Source organism: Pteronotus mesoamericanus, unplaced genomic scaffold, assembly GCF_021234165.1.
Source record: "Pteronotus mesoamericanus isolate MK-2021 breed Mesoamerican mustached bat unplaced genomic scaffold, CSHL_Meso_final scaffold_651, whole genome shotgun sequence".
NCBI classification, from domain to species: domain Eukaryota; kingdom Metazoa; phylum Chordata; class Mammalia; order Chiroptera; family Mormoopidae; genus Pteronotus; species Pteronotus mesoamericanus.
Genome location: NW_026555325.1, coordinates 3,869,297 through 3,886,706, shown reverse-complemented (window position 1 = coordinate 3,886,706; position 17,410 = coordinate 3,869,297). Strand labels below are relative to the sequence as shown.

The 17,410-nt window shown below is 36.6% G+C and overlaps 1 pseudogene; it reads left to right on the top strand.

Annotated features, from left to right (window-relative positions):
• Positions 1 to 2,181: 2,181 nt before the first annotated feature.
• On the top strand, positions 2,182 to 16,821 carry LOC129061768 (heterogeneous nuclear ribonucleoproteins A2/B1-like; annotated as a pseudogene).
• The last annotated feature ends 589 nt before the right edge of the window (positions 16,822 to 17,410 follow it).

Below are 17,410 nucleotides of genomic sequence, written 5' to 3'. Positions count from 1 at the left end.
TGAAAACATTCTTTTCACGGAAAATGGCAAAAATCAATGTACTATTAAAACTACTGGCTGTTTATGTGAAGTTAATTGTTGATGAACTTTTCTCATGACAAATACATGACTACCACATGGCTATGATGAGATAGGCAGATCCTAGAATCTGTAGCTTTCTTGACATGGGAAAGGAAATAATTGTAACTAATTATTTACTTATGAAAATTAGAATATGAGCTCATTTTATTTGCCAAGACTATCTACAATATTTTCATTTCTTTAAAAATTAGAAAACACTAATAAAACTATACTTTTCTGCCTCAGCATCTTTAGGGAGAAGAAAGACTTCATGTAAAAAAAAAAGAAAAATATGATATAAGCACTTACGTTTTACCACAAAACTATCTGCTTTTCTATCTTCAACATTCATATCTCTGTTCTGCATATTTTATGGAAATTCATTTTATGGTATTAAACTTAAAGCATTAATTTTAAGTTTTAATAGCCACATATATTGTGTTATGTTTTACACAGAAACATAATGTATTTAAAAATATAGACCTATTTAAGAATGGCACTAAACCCTTCCAAACAGATATACCTTCAAGGTTATCAAACGCATCTTGATGCATAATTTGGAGATGAATGTGTTCTCTGACTGCAATTCGACTATATTTGTGCTGTGGTTTACATAAAAATACAATTTTTAGAGAAAAATCATCATCTTATCTGAAAATGTTTCTGGGGATAGCTTGTTGCCCAGTGATTCATTCCCACCGATGATGGCAGATAAACTGAATATATTTGAAGGCAAGAAATGACACCACTTTCTACAAGATGAATTAATTTATCAGGTTTTCACCTCAGGTGGTCCACCGGTGACTAAGGCTTAGGGACTGGCTATCTTCATTGCAGCTATGCTCCTGGAGAGCAATCTTCATCATTTCTCTGCTACTGCTTTCAAATTACAAAGAGCTATATGCAGAAATAAACTGTAACATATGGCTACGGACCTAAATGTGTTTATAAGGCTTTACTTAATGTCATAAAATGAGAATCTTGTGCAGGTGATCATTATTTAAACTGTCTTACCATTGAGAGAGGCTACTTGCTACAGTTACATTTTAGTTCTTTTCCAAAGGGATACACAGAAACATTATTGAAATGAATATGTTTCTAAACAGGGGATGGAGACAGGTATAAATTAGTTATTGATGTTATATAAACTGGATATAAGTTAGCATGCTTTTAAATTCAAGTACTAGACAAAACGGGTCTTCAAAACAAATAAATTTATTATCTCATGTAATAGGAAGCTCAGGGAAAGAGTATGCTCTATGGCCAATATATTCAGTGGCCTAGTGGTGACCATTAAGGACCATATCTCTTTTCTTACCCAACATTCTTAGGGTGTTAGCATCATCCTCAGACTAGCTTGGTTTATTGTCACAACGTATCTGCCCTAGAGCAATTGAGGCAGACGCTTCCTTGCTCACAAGTACTAGGAAAATCCCTCAGCATTGAATATTAATCTTTTTTTTTTTTTTGATCTGGCTGAGCTTACCTTAGTAACATGTCAATTTCTGTGCAATAAAAGTAGCCATAAAAATGTTGTACCTCAAATGATTTAAAATTACTAGTATCTGCAACTGAAGTGTTTTGGTTGAGAAAGAATGAGTGTTTGAAAGATATCAGGGCACCAAGTAATGAGGAAGAAGGGGGAAATTATCACTCTTGGATGAAATCAACAGTGTCCACCAGATATATCATCAAGACAGACCTGAGGACCCAATTCAAACAAGTCATGTGCTGTTATCTTCACTGACCTATACCAAATTATCAGCCAGAACTCATTTTTTTACCTGCAAAATAGGGATTACATCATGACCAAGTTTATTTCAAGGAAAAGCAAATGCCAGTCTCTAAAATATGCCTAATTATCTTGTAAAGATGCTTTTCAGAATCTACTAAGAATTAATCATTTAGAAAGTAACTATATCGATCCAGTGACAGCAGCTGTTAGGAAATGCCTGGCCTGGTTTCAGAAGCTGTAACCCTGCCAACAGGCTGGAGGTCCCCAAGGCTGGAAATAATCAGGAGGCCTTGGAGAAACAGGCTCCTGAGGCGACTTGACCTGTTCCTCCCCGGGGCAGGGGCACAGCCCCGCCTCTCTGCTTTGCCATGGGTCGTCAATGGCCAATGACGGGTAAGTTACCTCACACTGAGGTATACGACCTAAGACTGGTATTGGCTGATATTGGAAGCAGACCAGAAATTGGGGGACACAGAGAAGGGGCAAAAAGGCCCCCACACGTCTCGGCTCGGCTTAGACACAGCAGGAGTCCTCATTGCAGCCGAGAAGCGGTTTTCTTATCTCTTGGTGGTTCCCTCCCCGTGTCTGGCTCAGGCTTGAAGCAGTGCAGGAAAAACAGCCCTAAATCAGATCTAGCGGGTCCTGGGTAATCAGGCCTAGAGGTAAATTCTTTGGAGTGTGCTCTGTTCCTCCCTCAGATCTCTGACCTTTGTTTATAACCCTTACCTGGCATTGTTAAGATATTTACTTTATTTACACTTTTTACCCTATATCTTTAAGGTGCCTTTCAGTCTACTTCCCCCTTATCTATAGTCTCTATTGCTGATTCTAATCTCCTCTCTGACCCCTGTATATCTGTGAATTCCTGTCACTTGTTCTCTTAAAGGTATCTATTCTCTGTGAACCCTAATATGCTAATATAATGAGATAACGTATGCATTCCTGTTACCTACCCCACTGAAAAGATTTTCAATAAAAACCTTGGAACAAAGGGCAACGGAGCTTTCCCCACTAGACGAGCGTCCCCAGTAGGGGGATGTGCCACGGCCTTATCCAGTGAGAGGGAAGTCCCCCCGGCCCCCCCCCGTCGGCTCTCCTGGCAAACTGAGAAGTGTTTGCAATGTTTTGTGTTTATTCCCCCCTCATCTGCGACAACCCCGGGACGGGCTCTGCGGGTGTCAGAGCCCTCTCCCACCTCAGCCGGCCGCAGCCTGCTTCCCTCAGGCTTCAGGGAGCGCTGCGCTCTCTGCGGCCCTGTAGCCGCCGCGCAGTGCGGCAAGCAGCCATCACTTCAAAACTAAGTCGGGGGCTCCAGGGCCCAGACTGTCACCCTGCAGGTTACCACCTTGGCTCTCCATCCTTCCTGGAATGGGAGGGAATGCAGAGATTTAATATATGCTGTGGTCTCTAAAGCTAAATAAGATAACATGACACTTTTCCAGCGGAAGTCTTCTCAATATACATTTCAATTGATTAACTTGACTTTTATTTCCGGGCAAAGAAATTCTTGACTCTCTCTTAATTTGATACATTCATTACTATTGTTTAATGCAGTTTTAAACCTGGGAAGTCTATTTAATGGTATCCATTTGTTATTTCCTTCTGTGAAGCATTTCCTACTTTTGTTAATAGAATATGATTATCTTCCAAAAACTTTGTTTTTATTGCTATAAAATGCATTATATATAATTGATTCTTATGCCAACAAGGTACATGTTGATATTTTAATATAAATTATTTCCCAGACAATGACTCACTCATGGTTTAATTCAATAGATCTAAAATATATTTAAAGCTTTCCTGGCTAGCTTCCTTCAAAATGCTGTAATCATTTTCTCTAAACCCTTATACTCCTTTCCTATTTTTATTTCTATTTATATTTCAAGCTGCAACAGTGATGCTTCTCTTCCTCACTTTATGTGTGATATATGACATACACATTAAAAGGTAGCAATCAACCGCAGATGCATGATTAAATTAGACCCTTGTGAGGAAGAGCTGAATGATATTTACATTGATTTAAGTTTTTCATCAACTAATTCTGCCTTTCCACTGTCTTTCATAAGATGTTTATTTTAGCTTCAGTGCATAAAGCATATGTTTCCATTTATAAATTAAATATTTTAAAGCAAATAGAATAATTGATCATTGTTTCTTAAAAAATGTAATTTGTCATATACCTGGCTTATGGGTCAGAGCAAATATTTCAGTTTAAGGAGTTGTTTTTGAGTATTAATAAATCAAGAAAGGAAATTAAAACATATTAAGAGTATATTTAACTTACTTTTGAAAATATTTAAACTTTAAAGTCTAAATAAAACATAATAAAAGTAAATAGGTTAGAGTCCTACAAAGGAAGTAAAAGATAAAAATTTCAAAAATCTAGGTGAAGTATATTCTTATATGTCTTAGTAAGCCTGAGCACCTATAGCAAATATCATAGATAGGGTGGCTTAAAAAACAGGCATTCATTTCTCACACTTCCAGAGTCTAGGAAGTCTAAGATTAAGATGCTGACAAAGTCAGTTGTTGATGAGGGCCCACTTCCTAGCTTGCAGATGGCCACCTTCTGGTTGTATCTTCACATGAAAGACAGATATTTGGATATCCTTTTTTTTCCTTCTAATAAGGGCAGTAATCTTATCATGAAAGTTCTACCCTCATCCTAAATTAATTACCTACCAAAAGTTCTTGGCCTAATATCATCACGTTAGAAGTTAGAGCTTCAAAATGTGAATCTCATGGAGAACACAAATATTCAGTCTATGACACCATTGGACCCAGCAATCTCATGACTAGGTGTTTGCATCAAAAAAGAAAACCTTATGTCCATACAAAAATATGGACATAAATGATTATAGAAGCTTTATTCATAATTGCCCAAAACTGGAAACAATCCAAATGTCTTCAAGTGGAGAAGAGACAGATAATTTGTGATACAATTATAAAATGGAATACTAACCAGCAATGAAAACAGAAATCTATTGATCTATGTAATAATGCAGATATATTGTAAAAGCATTGTGTTAAGTGAAAGAGGGTGAACAGATAAAGCAACTACCATGTGATCTTGTTTATGTGACATTTTAGAAAGGGCAAAACTACAGGGACAGATATCACATCAGTGTTTGCTTAGAACTGGGGTGAGAAAAGGGAACTGGATACAAAAGAGCATTTAGGGAATTTGGGGTTGATAAAAATATTATATATATTAATTGTATAGATGGTTACATGATCATAAAATTTTATCAAAATGCATGAAACTGTACATCTATATAAAAATTGTACCTTAAAAAGCCCCACATTAAAAAAAAATGCATTAACACAATCAAAAGATACCCTTGAAAAATTCATTTGAGCAAGCATCAACTATCACTCTAGTAAAATGGTTATTTATTAGAAAATAAATAGAACATTGATTTTTGAATGTTGGGATAATTTATGTGAAACACCAGTTTCTACTTGTGAGAAATGTCACTATTATTGCCTGATTATTTCAGGAATCCAGAACTACCTTGGTGAACAGCTGGAGCTATTTTGGGTATCAGCAGAACAGTTCTAACTTTGTGATCATATATTGAAGAACCTCAAGCCAAGTCTATTCAAAAATCTTCTCCTATGGTTTGCTGGTGTCCTTGAAGAATTCATCGGTACCTCTCTTTTGGATAAGAAACCAGAACAAGAAGCTAGTATGGAAACTGGGATGGATGGTAACAAGGCTAACATGACTCATTTAGAAGCCAGAGATATCACATAAGAAGCACATTAAAGGAGGGTTTGAACACACATTTGTACTAGTTCTGATCTGGTCTCTTCAATTAAAGGCAATATTAGATAGAAAAATAGAGAGAGAAATGATTAAGAGGAAGGATTTTAAATGCTGAATTTGTCCCGTTAGAACTCTATTGTGTTAGTTAGATTTCTTCACTAATTTTAGGTCTCAGATTCCTCATTTGTGAAAAAGCAGAACAGTATTTTTACCATTCAGGGTGGTTTACACAGGACACATACATGCATACACATATACGGTAACACTTCAGTAGACATACATGTGGTAATTCACAGAGTCAGTGCTCAGTAACTGTGAGCTATTATTAATAATTATGATTACATCACCCCTTCCCACTTTAAGCCCTTTTCACTATCAACTAAGTATAAAAATTAGTGTTTAGTGTTTTCTAAATAACATACCACCTCTAAACTTTATGGCTTAAATAAAATATATATTTAATTATTGTTAATAAGTCCACAAGAGACCTGGGCAGTTCTGTGGCTAGGTACCAGGCTTCAATGATCTCAGTTGGTCTTGCTGTTGTATTTTTGGTCAACTGGCAGAGTGTCTGGGAGCCGGGTCTCATCAGGGATGACAGCCATACAGGGGCCCCCTGACTCATTATCCAGCAGGCTAGTTTGGGTTTTTTCACTCAATGGGTGCAGGTTCCAAGAAGTTGGGTGGACATGGACAAAGCTGCTTGAATTCTGAGCTCATAACTGGCATAACGTCATGTCTACACTAACGATCTCCTTTTCTCCTGATGCTTACTCTTAGTATTATTCAGGATTGAGACATCCCCTGTTTTTTCTGGTTCTCATTAGCTTTATAACACTTTTCTAAGCATATCTAATAAAGCGTAGCCTATATCTCTCACACATAGCAGCTCTAAACAACAACAACAAAAAATCATTCATAACAGAGACCTAGCATCAGAAAGTCATATCCTTACATGTTAATTAATTAGTGGAGGTTGTACTTCTCCACTAAACTCTCATAAGTTCTTACCTATCATCCCTCTTTTCATAATATTATAGGTGTTATTTATACCCATTGTATAACATATTGTTTCTGGAAGACAGAGATTCAATTTTATTCTCTTTGTATCCCACTGACTGGGACCTTTTATATGTGCAGCAATATTTGTTTAATAGACACTATGTAGCAAGAGAGAAAGGGCTGTTTTAATCATGAATTATTAAGGAATATCTTAAAAATGGAGGTGAACCATGGAGCCTGGAAATAAATTATAGTTGAGGAAAAGTTTTAGTGACTGTTCCAGTCAGCATGAAAAAAGCATAGAGTTGAAAACACAGAAACAGACATATGGCTGAAAGGGGCAAAGGAGACTCACTATTTGGCTGGAACACTAATTAGAGTTGGTGCTGGAAGAAACGTCAAGCCCTGGCTGGGTACCTCAGTTGGTAAGAATGTCATCCTGATATGCCAAGGTTGCAAGTTCAATCCCCAGTCAGGGCACACACAAGAAGCAACCAATGAATGCATAAATAAGTGAATATCAAAATTGATATTTCTCTGTCACTGTCTCTTTCTGGAATCAATTTTAAAAAAATGTTTTTAAAAAGTCAGGAAACAAGTTTAAAGATCCTTGGGTTAAAATATTTAGTTTAAATCCATTCATTTATTTAGTGACAGATAATTAACATATTAATTAAATAATAAGAGATAATTAAGCCATTAACACTCATTAACCATTAAGCTTATCAGACCAGTTAGGTTGAGCAACAAAGACATAGGCCAATCTAACCAAGGTAATTACACTCTGAAGAAGGAATGTGACATTAATGGAAAGGTCAGAAAATAATGTATTGTATGGAAGAACTTGTGTATTATCAGAATAATTAAGAACACCCAAGAACTTCAAAAACTTGAAGAAAAAGTGGATGTTTAGAGAAAAGTAGGTCACAGATTGTGAAGACCTTCATACCGGAGCCCTCCACTGACAGTTCCTGAAACACAGGCAGAGTTTGAAAGCTACTTTATGAACTAATCTTGGGCATGGTGCACATAAACTCTCCCTCTATTTCATTGGTCAGAATCAGTTTGCAAGGCCCCAATCTCCAGCAAGGGAGGCTAGAAAATGTAGTCCTTATTAAACTTACTCAGTTTTGATTGCTTAAAACATTACATAAAATGTTTCACAAGTTCAATCTTTTGAGCAAGGAACAATGTAACAGTTAGTGAAGTATGTTCCATACATTTAATATCCATACATGTACACATAAACACATAAACATATCATTTGGCATTTACAGTTTTGAAAGTCTCAGGTGAAGATTCTACTCTAGATGTCATTATTCATACCTAGGGAGTTGGGGGGGAAACAGTGAGTCTAAGAGAGAATGGAGCATGTATGTCATAAAAAGATAATTTTCAAATTTAAGTATGGATTCAAATTATTTGATGATTTTATTAAATATGCAGATGCTAAGGCCCAACTCCACAGAGTCTAATCCATTTTAAGAAGCTCTCTGAGGTCATCAGGGTACACACTTTGAGAAACACTTCGCAGAACCTTTCTGTTATTGGGTAATTCATAGCATGCAAATCTCTGTTTTCTCCATGTCTGCTGCTAAAGCTCATCATCATGGTAATGACAATGACCACTCAAAAACTTTCTCAGTTGTGTGAAAGCAACCTGATCACTGACTTTACAAGGCCATAACTTATTTCTTATATTTTCCTCTTTACTCTGGAAGAACATATTTCCTTCAGAGGAACTGTTGAAAAAGAACTTAACATTCTATAAAGCTTAAAAGGAAGACCCACCCTTTACTTAAGTATTTTCTTCTTATAGATTATTTAATCCTCACCCAAGGATATGTTTATTGATTTGAGAAAGAGAGAGATCAGTGTGAGAGAGAAACATTGATTGGTTGCCTCCACTGGTGATTAAATTTACAACTTAGATATGTGCCCTGACCAGGAATCAATCCTACACACAACCTTTTGGTGTATGGGGACACACTTCAATCAACTGAGCCACCCAACCAGGGCCTTATAACATATATTTTTAAATTTTCTACCAAAAGTAATAAATACTTTTTCAAAGTATTTGAGAACATTAGCTTAACTTTTGTCAAATACAAGGAAGGAAGCTCTTCTTACAAAGTTTGGAGGAAAGGCAATAAAACAGTTACAAAACCCAAGATTCCATTAGTTATCAGGCTGGAGTTAGGGATGGATAGTCACATCTTTGGTTAACCCTTCATCTATAGGTCAGCGGCAGACCAATAGCATAGTTCATTCAGTCTGTCATACAGAGTGTCTCTTGCCTCAGAGTATATCATAGTAACTTATATATCTTATCTTTCTCTTTTTCATTTACTCTTGCTCATCATTACAGTTTTGTGTTTTGTTTTTTATTTTAACATAGTAGTAATTTGTGAGTTTAATCCTAAAAGAATAAAATTTATTCACTTTATTAGTAAAAACTAATAGGAGTGCATTTGGTTATGTTTTCAAATTAACAATACTGAATATAAGTTAAAATCCAAACGTGTCTTTAAGATTTTTCATTTTCACTTCAACAACCCAAGACATTTTTTCCTCAGACTTGGACTATTGACAGAATTATTTCTTAACTCATATAGCAGTCTCTCGCAGTTTTAACATATGCTATATACACAAACGAAGTAGCATTTTAACACCCTTGCCTGCCTATGCCATCCCTCTGCTCAAAATTTTAATGGCTTGCTGCTTCCTAAAAGAGAAATATTAAGCTTTCCACTTAATGCTCTCTATATTCAGACCCCAACTTTGTCATTGCCTAAGCCTCTTTGACTGACATATCGGTCTATCCCGACATACCTAACTCATACCTTACTTCCATATCTTTTGGTTTTACAGGTGATACCGTCCTTTTATCTTCTTTTATCTTTTTCCTTCCAAATCTGAAGGCCTATGTAGACTGTGTATTTCTCACTAAGTCAAGGAAACTTTATGAATCACCTTCAATAAATGGGAGTTCGGCCTCTTTGTTTCTGTCTTGTCCTTAATTCTGGAAAGCAAGCTTCCTAGGTTCTACAACTGATAGTATCGCAGTTACCATTAATCATTCCAAATGAAGAGAGGGGTTTATTCCTGTGTATTTCCCCCCAGGCAGAAACAGGAATCCTAATGCTGAGCATCAGTGCATTACCTGAGGCCATTTTACCTACTGTTTTCAGACTTTCCTGCCATTGACTTTCCAGACAGCTAGCCTAGGATGAGGAATGCACCTGGGCTGCCATGGGTATGTCCCTCCTAACTGTTGGGTGTTCTGTCACTGTAGTTAGAAACCCCTGATGCCAGCTATTTCTCTGATTAATAATTCATAACTGTAGTTTGCTATTTGAGTAGAAATAGCTGCAAGGGTTCTGCTTTGAGGCTAGCCCCTGGGGAGAATAATTTCCTGGAAATGTGGTAAGCATGAGGTTAAGATCTATGAGCTCAGACCTGGATCCTAGTCCATCATAGCAAGCAAGAAATTCAGATAGGGCAAGAGTGATATTAAAAAAAGAGAAAATAATAGAACTTAATTCTAGAGGCAAAGCTATAAACAAAGCAGTGCAGAAATAACAATAGCGACCATTTATTGAGGACACACTCAATAAGTGCTTTAGACCAGGCACTTCTATGCTCTTTATTTGCATTAATACATTGAGTAATCACAAATATCCAAGGAGGTAGATTCCATTATCATGCACGTTTTATAGGTGAAGGAAAGGATGCACAGAGGTTAAATCAATTGCCCAAAGCCACATAGTTCATAAATGGAAGAACTATAATTTAAACAGAGGTTGTTTGATTCTAAAAACTTTATTCTTGAACATTATGAAATATTGCCAATATGTGAAGTGAAATTTCCCAATTTTCTTGAGTACAAAATTTGGAAATATTATGACTATAATAAAGATTTACATGATGTCTGTTACTGCTGTTGCCTATTAAATAGTAAATAACAATTAAGTGATGGATAAGTTAACATATTAAAGCCAAGTTTCATTTTAGCTCTATTAAGCTAGATTTCGTTTGAAGGAGATATATTGATGACTCTTCTTAAGAAATCCTTGTAATTATCCTAATACACAGTTTTATAGCAAGGAGTAATGGAACATATGAGAAGCTTTTCTCCCATGCTCAGCTGTGGTTTTGCCCTGCCAGCCAAATAATAGGAAATTCCTGGAAGAGAAAATCATGAATGACAGGGGAGAGAGACGTGAAAAGGGGAGAGATCACAAGACAGGGATGGAATCTGAATGGGAATCTCAACCCTAATATGACCCAGTTTTGTGTCATATTTTTGTATACCTCACAGTTATCTCTTCAGTAGCGCTGAGAATCTATGGGAGCCTCTTAAACAGCTCTAAGAAATCACCCACCTTGTCTTCTTCACGCTGGTAAAGGAAGAAGGCATTTTTGTTGTATGAGTAGATGCCATTAGAGTTAACCAAAACCAAGTTAGACTGTAATGTCACTGATATGGTGTCAGAAGTTTTACCTAAGATGTCTCAGTTAATCAAATAACTGCACGGCAGAATTTATCATTTCTCCACTTTTTAGCAGGGAGAAAAAGCAAGGCTCAAAAGCCCAACTTTTTAAAAACTTATTTTAACATTTTATATCTGGCATTAATTTACAAAGCACTTGAACTCAAGACTATCTGTCCAAATCTTGTGTTCTTTCTGCTATACCATGGTTCTTTTTACTTGGAGAAAAGAAATATCATTGTTTTTCTACGCAAATAAAGCTGCTCCTCCTTGCAGAGGTGTTACATTTCTTAAGGGAGGAAAAAAGTAAGGAGAAAATACACTCCTCTAATTAGGGACGGAAAGACTGAAAAGTTACCTTCTCTGTTGAAAGAGCTATATTAGTTGTCACTTTCTACTGCCCTGGAGAGAGAGGAACAAAGGCAGTCATCACCTGTCTGTGAAGGCATTTCTGTCACAAATACAAATCCTCTGGGTAGTATTTTTGAATAGTGAATGTTAGGTGTGTGTGTCTGGGTGTGTGTGTGTTTACCCGAGAGAAAAGAGTAAAGAAAAATACACGCATAGAGAAAGAGAGAGAGTAAAATTGTGAAGGTGTCAAGTCACTGAATACTGTACTTACTCTCCTCTATGACTATTAAATGCAGGGTTGATTTCAAAGCTTTCTGCGGACTCAATCTTTGGCAAGGGTCAAATTACCTGGGATAGAGTCAGGTGAAGGGAACATAATTAACATTTACCGAACATTTCTATTCTGCTCTGCAGTGTTAGCCATTCTGCAGTGAAGTTTGGCTGGTGCATGAATTTGCCTTGATGAAGATATTTTGTCCCGGAAATGGGCACTCAGTATTTCAATCAGAAATGCAATATTAGATTCAGGAATTTTAGAGAAGGGCCAGACTAGGATGCCTCAACTCACCTCAGCTGCAAAATTAAGGAAGCACCAACAAGTCAGTAAGCTTATAAAATAAGTAATATTTTAATATAATATCAAAATTCATGCAAAAATCCAGAATGAACAAAACAGCCAAAATATAAGTAAAGACAGGATCAGCACCAGCACAGAACAGAGACCTATCAGAATTTGAGGCAAAGGGAAACATTGACAACAGTGATTCTATCTTGATTTAATGTGGGAACTGAGTGTGGGAGTGGGGGACGGGATGGGTGGAGGAGGCAAAGGGGGAAATTGGGACAACTGTAATAGAATAACAATAAAAAATGATTTAAAAATATTTTTGACAGTTGTGCCCTGGACTTTACTAGCTTCATCCTTGTCCTGGTCCCTTGTCAAAGAGATACTTATTTGTTAACCCAACTCACAGAAGCCTTGTGCAATACTCAAAACAGACAAACAAACAAACAAACAGTAATTAACATTGAGAAACAAGTTGCAATGACTGGCCACTTTTGCTTTTAGATCATAACACTATTTACTTACAGATAAACCTGCTTAAGTGACCCATATCTCAATAAGAATATAACTTAAAGCTAGAAGTTACAAACGTGACTTCTGGTCCTCAGGTTCAGGAAATCCTTCGCTGGATATTGGTCGACGAATCCTGCTAACACTTTCCATGACTCCTGCTGAATATACCTCACTACAACTGTATGTTCTTGTTGACTCCCTCTGTTTATTATAAGACTAACATTAGAAGTTTCCATCAGTGAATAAACTATTTTTTAATCAGTGTACATTCCCAGACACTATATAATGCTTGGCATATAATAAGTGCTTAATAAACTATTGCAGTTCTGTCATACCTTTGCATATGTATAATCATATCTCTCACATAGATTTTGTAGTATTACTCTCAGAGTTTTACATATTTGTAACTCTAAGATTTTAAACAACTCTGGATAGAGCTAAGTACTTTTGATAAATGTTTTTAAACAAATGATATACCTGTTGGCTCAGATCCAACCAGTTGTTTCTGCAGAGAGTCAATAAATAAAAAGGTTACCCTGACCCCCTCCCCACTTATGTTCCCCTTTTCTTCTTATCAGTAGCTGTGGCTTTCTTCAGGCTTTACTGAATAACTTCAGAAAAGCCAGATATCACTGCAGATTTCAGAATCTTAGAGAATGGTAGTTAATTTCCTCATGAGACCAGCCAGCAGTGTGACAGTAGGTGATGGAAACACTTAAGGGAAGAACACAGCTGAGTAAAACTTGGCTAGATTAGATTAATGTGAAGAATTATTATTCTCACCTCCCATGAGTGTTATATATGTACTAATAGAAAATTCAAATAAGTAACACTTCTATGTTGCAACATTTGTATAGTCTTTTCCCTCTCCTCTTCTCTGTCCCCATCAGCAACTCTGTTCCATAGCAAACTAATGCAAAAAGAGGGAGGGAAAAACTACACTCGTCTTTCACCACAAATTGGAATTTTCTGTTATTAGCAATGTCATTAGACAATCTTGCCCTTCCTTTCAAAACAGGCTGAGATAAATCTGAGTTCTGTTCACATTTAGGTGCTAGCTAAAACAATTAAGTACATATAAAACAAAAAGCTTGCCCTGGCTGGTGTGGCTCAGTGGATTGAGTGCCAGCCTGTGAACCAAAGAGTTGCTGGTTCAATTCCCAGTCAGGGCACATGTCTGGGTTGCGGGCCAGGTCCCCAGCAGGGGGCACGTGAGAGGCAACCACACATTGATGTTTTTCTCCCTCCCTTTCTCCCTCTCTTCCCCTTTCTCTAAAAATAAGTAAACAAAATCTTTTTTAAAAAGCTTAAAATAAACCTCAAAAATTTCAGCTCAAATTACTTATCTATATCCTAGTCACAAAAGTGACTATAAATTGATGAATGATAAAATAGAATTCAAAATGATAGAACAATAAAGCGATGTCTTTGAAATCAAATGGCAGTAGAATTCTGGCCAAGGCAGGCCAATTATCATTTTAGACTGTGTAGCAAGTGAAGCTTATCTGATCTTATTTCCTTATCTATTTTAAACTCCCACTAAAATGCATATCGTTTTTTAACAACAAGGTTGTAAAATAAATAGAAAACAGTAGTGAAAAAAATGCACACTAACTGTAAAAAGTAGCATAACATGTGAGAAAATAAAGTTATAATATTGCCTAAATCTCTGTACCTCCTGAGATCAGTAAGAAGATCCTCTTTAGTCACATGCAAACAACTAATTAGAAAGATTCTCCCTGATGTTAAATCTGAAACTGTGAATGGAGAAAGCTAGTGCTGATGATATAGATTACTCTTTGACGTAAAGTTGATATTCATATTATGAAAAAGAGCACATTTATCATGCACACCCCTACTTATAAAATCCTCCAAGATAATGCTAGCATGTATAGATTAACAACCTCCAATTTCCATAATTTTTTATTTACCGATGCATTAAAATTTCATTTTTCCTTTTTTTTAGATAACCTAAGGAAAATTCCTTAGAATTATTTAAATAAGCTAAGAAGAATTTATGCTTGTTGCAGTATATAAAACTGTGTTCCTTTTAAACTGCTTATTTCATAATTATACACTCGCTCCATTTTTTTCCATTTTGATAACTGTGTTACTTACATAAGCATGTATGTATATATCTCCTGGGCATGTTCATAGTTGTATTTTTCTTGCCTTATACATTTTACCTGAGGGCAGTTTCTGAAGTTAGCCTCCGCCCAAGGCTTTGGCAAATAGCACTTAGAAAATATGTTTTTAAAAGATGCTTCTCTGCCATCCAATCTGGTGTAAAAGTCATCTGCCTGTCTCTTAATTACTCCTGGGAAGAGAAAAAAATGTTATGGTAATAAGAGGTTAAGAAAGTTCAGCTCATGAGATATAATTAAAATAATAACTTGACATGCATGTTCCTCTTGGATTAGTGTCTTATGAATTGGTTGTTAATGACTTTCCAAAGCCAAATCAATGTTGTCAGAGCACAACTGCTAATTAGAATGAGAAACTGGCTAATTCACAATCAGAAAACTGTTGACTTAAAAACATAAAAGTCAAGTATCAAGTGTAATGATTCACTAAAACATAAAGTAGCATTAACTCTTGAAATATTAAAAATAATATTTTACAATCCTATAAGAAGAATAAGAATAATATAATGAAGAAGCCAAAGCAGAAGAGGAGAGGAAGAAAAAGGCTACGACTGTTTGTAAATGATATTTACAATTAATATATTTCAGGCCCCATGTGGAAACTCTTACCAAACACTATGAGAGATGGGACGTAGAAAGGATAACGACTTGTTTGTTGGATGACACGCAGTGAGAAAGTTAGAGGCAGAATCAGAAATAGACCTTATCAGTACATACTGACGCCATTATTTGACATTTCAATATTGGTTGCTCTATACACAATTAAAAAGATAGTCATACATTTAGAAAAGTAAGAGATTGTTATAAGGTTTTTTGCTTTGTTTTCTTGATATTGAATGTTATAATATAATTCAATACAATGGGATACAGCATAAAGATGTTTGGGGTGAAATGTTTGTCTTGGAGTCAATTATCAGCACAACTGCTTACGTATTAGTGAAGTCTTTGAATTCCTGAAATCTCAGTTTCTTCATCCGTTAATTAAAGAAAAAAAGAAATCAACCTTCAGAGTAGCAGCAGCGCCAGCTTGCCCTGTAGAGGTACCTCTAGTGTTGTTTCTCCAGCGACGGCAGCTGTCACTACAGCGCCACCAGGAGGCCGGCGCGCGTTTGACCGCGGAGAGCTGTCGCTTCTCGCTCGCTGCTGGAAATCTGGCTGAAGCGACTGAGTGCGCGACGGAGAGAAAAAAGAACAGTTCCGTAAACTCTTTATTGGTGGCTTGAGCTTTGAAACGACAGAAGGAAGTGTAAGGAACTACTACAAGCAATGGGGAAAACTTACAGACTGCGTGGTAATGAGAGATCCTGCAAGCAAAAGATCAAGAGGATTTGGGTTTGTAACTTTTTCATCCATGGCTGAAGTTGATGGTGCTGTGGCTACAAGACCTCCTTCAATCCATGGCAGAGTGATTGAGGCAAAACGTGCTGTTGCAAGAGAGGAATTTGGAAAGCCAGTGGCTCATGTCACTGTGAAGAGGCTGTTTGTTGGCGGTATTAAAGAAGATATTGAGGAGCATCATCTTAGAGAATACTTTGAGGAGTATGGAAAAAATTGATACATTGAGATAATTGTTGATAGACAGTCTGGGAAGAAAAGAGGCTTTGGATTTGTTACTTTTGATGACCATGAGCCTGTGGATAAGATTGTGTTGCGTAAATACCATACCATCAATAGGCATAGTGCAGAAGTAAGGAAGGAGGAGGCAATTTGTTTTTGGAAACTCGTGTGTTGACTGTGGAAATTTTGAACCAGAACCAGGAAGTAACTTTAGAAGAGGATCTGATGGCTATGGAATTGGTCGTGGATTTGGGGTTGGCTATAATGGGCATGGAGGAAGACCTGGAGGTGGCTGTCTTGAAGGTAGTCTTAGTTATGGCGGAGGAAGAGGAGGATGTGATGGTAGAGGACCTGGATACGGCAACCAGGGTGGGGGCTATGGAAGCGGTTATGTCAACTATAGAGGAGGAAATTATGGCAGTGGGAATCATAATGATTTTGGAAAGTACAAACAGCAACCTACTAACTATGGTCCAATGAACAGTGGAAATTTTGGTGGCAGCAGGAACATGGAGAGGCCATGCAGTGGAGGAGGTTATGGTCTTTGAGGAAGTGGAGGAAGTGGGAGTTATGGAGAGAGAAGCCTATATTCAGCTTCTTCCTATCTGCCATGGGCTTCATTGTATAAATAGGAAAGGAAGAGGGCCCAGAGGTAACAAAACAGCTTCAGGTTATCAAAATAACAATGTTATGGAAACTCTTATCTTAGTCATGCATAAGTATGTAGTGATATGGCAGAACACAACAGAGCAGATGCAGAGAGCCGTTTTGTGAATAGGTTGGATTATTTAATAATAGTACCTTATAGTGGAAGAAGAATTGTTTTTAAAAAAAAAGCCTTTGAGACAGTTTTGTAGCTTTCTAATTGTTTATTTCTAGTGGTCTTTGAAAGACTGTAGAAGCATTCCTTCTTTGATAATGTTAAATTTGTAAGTTTCAGGTGATATGTGAAATCTTTTTAAAGATTTTTCTCAAAGTTTTGGACAGCTATTAGCCAGGATCATAGTGTAATAAGACATAACGTTTTTCCTTTAAAACAATGTAAGTGTGTGTGTAGAGTTAAGAAGCTGTTGTACATTTATGACTTAATAAAATAATTCTAACAGGAAAACATCAACCTTCAGAGATCTTTTTGTGTGAAACAAGATTTTTTTCATTATTACTCAATAAACTATTTTTGAATCTTATCTATTTGAGATATTCTGCCTTAGCTTTGCGACC